The sequence below is a fragment of the Lissotriton vulgaris genome, chromosome 1_1 (genome assembly GCF_964263255.1).
Source record: "Lissotriton vulgaris chromosome 1_1, aLisVul1.2, whole genome shotgun sequence".
In the NCBI taxonomy this organism is placed as follows: domain Eukaryota; kingdom Metazoa; phylum Chordata; class Amphibia; order Caudata; family Salamandridae; genus Lissotriton; species Lissotriton vulgaris.
In genome coordinates, this window is record NC_141685.1 from 1,212,953,796 (window position 1) to 1,212,956,796 (window position 3,001).

Sequence of the window (3,001 nt, forward strand, 5' to 3'; positions counted from 1 at the left end):
TTGACATCTGTGTGCTCTGAAACCAAACCATGATGATATGTACTTTCCCTGTGTAATGTTATATGTTTGATTTTATTTGTGTACTTTTATGACGTTTTTTAAACTGTCGAATAAAGTTTATAAACGAAACGAAACGCATTCAGCCATTTCTGTGCACATGGCAAATCTGTGCCTCCCACAGCACGCATAGCGGGAACAATAACACTGTACTCAATAAATAAATGTTTCAGTTCCAAATGCTGGGTCAAGTGAACTGCATTGGCAGCTTTGCAGAGCTGCTGGAAAGTGAGAGGTTCTCTTAAGCAGCATGGTTCTAATGCTGACAAATAATGGCTCTCTGAAAAATCAAACCATTTTTCTAAGTACTTTAAGGAGCGCTCCAAAAAGTTCAAAAAATTGCTCTTCATGCTTGCGCTCAACTCAGAGTCATGGGACACTAAATAGCTGTGTACTTGGAAACCAAAAAACGGATTCTCCACTCGGTCCTTTAAGTTTTTCCTTATTATTCTGAAGATGCCTGGTACCTCTGGGGCGCTCAGCTCATCCTTCTCCAGCTGCAGGATACACGTGTTAAAAATGACCAAAATGTTGTGCACAAAGAAAAGGTAAACCTCACCTTGTGACATAGTGTCCTCCCCACTTTCAAGTCCTAAAAAATCCCATATTGCTCTGGGTGTTTTTTCTGACCCAAGGGAAAGAAAATAAGATTTTAGTGCTGCCTGCACTTCAACAGCCGCGCAATGGCTGGGAACAACGTGAGCCACCGTGTTGGGACATGCCGAAACAAAGGCTGCCACTCTAGGTCCACAAAAGCGAAAAACTCTTTTAACTACGCTGTCCGCTTTGCGGAAGAAGAGAAATGGCTGTAGACTTTTAGAACAAAGGATTCTACATCCATTGAAAGTCCATTAATAGCATGTTTAGCACAGTTATGCAAGATATGGGCAGAACAGTTTGCAGGCAGAATGTCTCCATTTGCTCCCTTCAAGAGCTGGTACACCGAATGATGTCGTCCATAGTTGACACTTGCGTTGTCCCCACAGTATGCCGCTACCTGCTCCATTTTCATCCTATGGTTATGTAATTTGGTTGTGATCTGCTGTGCAATAGGTGTAGCAGTCTCTGCTGCATCCTCGTAGAAATCCAACAGAGTGTAGGCCACACCGGAGGAGAAATTAAAGTGCAGCAACAAAAGTGGGTAGAGTTTAATGTTACCTTTGTTTGAGGCATCCCTGCAAACAGAAAAATACCCATCTTTTAAGTCTTCTTGTGCTTGCTGCATTGATAGAGGAGCAAGCACATTCACAGTGATGCTTGATGCCTTTGGGCGGCCACAGGATGCTTTCATCGCAATGGATGAGTCGGGATACATGACTTTGCTTAGCTTGATGCCACAATCCAGGGAGCGGTAGGATATGTGATGCTTCACAGCATGGTACACCTGAGTCACCTCTGCAGAGGTGACCTAAAATGTAAAAAAAATACACAAAGGTTTAAGTACGCAAAGAAAATCTCCATTGGTGAAGAAAACCGTTACCACAATGGTGCTTAGCACTGCAAATGTAAACTAACGTGTCAGCTGGTAACCCAAAAGCAAGTATGATGTGCTCTTAATATAAACAGAGTGAGAAAAGCAACCTGACTTGGTAAACACTGCTGCACATTTAAAGAAAGTAACTGAAAATTGTTAGATGGCTCGCCACTTTGGGTTGGGAGTCTTAGAGTGTGACAAAGCAAGAAGAGTGTACACGAATTATATAGAACCTATGCACATTATGATGAAGCAAGCAATGACTTACTTTGGCTACTTCTGGCTGGAAGCTTGGTTGCAGGTAAGATGAAATTGTGGTCATCTTTGCCCTGCCTGAGGCAATTTTCTTTTGCTGTGCTCCTGCCTCATGTGTTTTGATATCACGTTCTCCTCTATTGGCAATGGAAAAGTCTTTATTGCAGAGGTTGCACCTGGCCTTGAACACATCTTCTGACACCTTGCAGATGTTGCGGTATGAAAGTTCCCATTCTGGCCTGAACTTCACAAAGCACTTTTTTGCTCATTTCTTGGGTGGCTCTTGCATGGAGTTTGCCTGCGATGTAGATGTTGCATCCGAATATTGCTCGCTATCCGATGTGAAGAATTCCTCTGCAGCACCTTTGACTGACTCATAATCAGACATTGCGTTTTTCCCTTAAAGTACTCTGTAAAATATCCCACATAGTGTTAAGTTGAAAGCTCAAGTGTAAACACACATGCATTAGTATATGACAGGGCCTGCATTAGGGTAAACTATATAAAAGGGTGCACTTACAATGGGCACGACCTACACTATAAATCCCTAGTAGATGATAGGGTAGGAATATTAAACCTACCTATTAGTCCCTAGTATATAATAGGGCCTGCAATGGGGTAAACTATATTAAAGGGTGCACTTACATTTGGCATGACCTACACTATAAATCCCTAGTAGATTATAGGGTAGGGGTATTAAACCTACCTATAAGTCCCTAGTGCACAATAGGGCCTGCATCAGGGTATACTATATAATACACCTTGGAATGTATATTTAACACCCATTAACTCTTGGAAAAACACTCACATTCAGTGGACAATGTCACCAGTGATGTCTCTGACCATGTCATGACTGATGTAATATGTGAGGTCATAAGCAGTGCAGTGCGGGGCGCTCACAACATCTATATATACACAAACATATATACATACACACACACACAGATAGAGATGTATATATATATACACACACACACATAGAGATGTGTATATATATATATATATATTCACTGAAAAAAACCATAGGTTATAGACCATATATAGTTAGGGATTAGCATTTAAAAAACCTTATTTTATTTGCACAAAACCATTGAAATTCCATATATAGTTAGTTGCACTAACTATATATCGCGGACCCGCAATCCACTGCTAATGATGTCACATATTACATCATTCATGACATGGTCAGTGACATCACTGATGACATCACTGATG

The 3,001-nt window shown here is 41.2% G+C and overlaps 1 pseudogene; it reads right to left on the reverse strand.

Moving 5' to 3' along the window:
• Nucleotides 1–829: 829 nt before the first annotated feature.
• LOC147748911 (uncharacterized) lies at nucleotides 830–2,174 on the reverse strand (annotated as a pseudogene).
• Nucleotides 2,175–3,001: the final 827 nt, after the last annotated feature.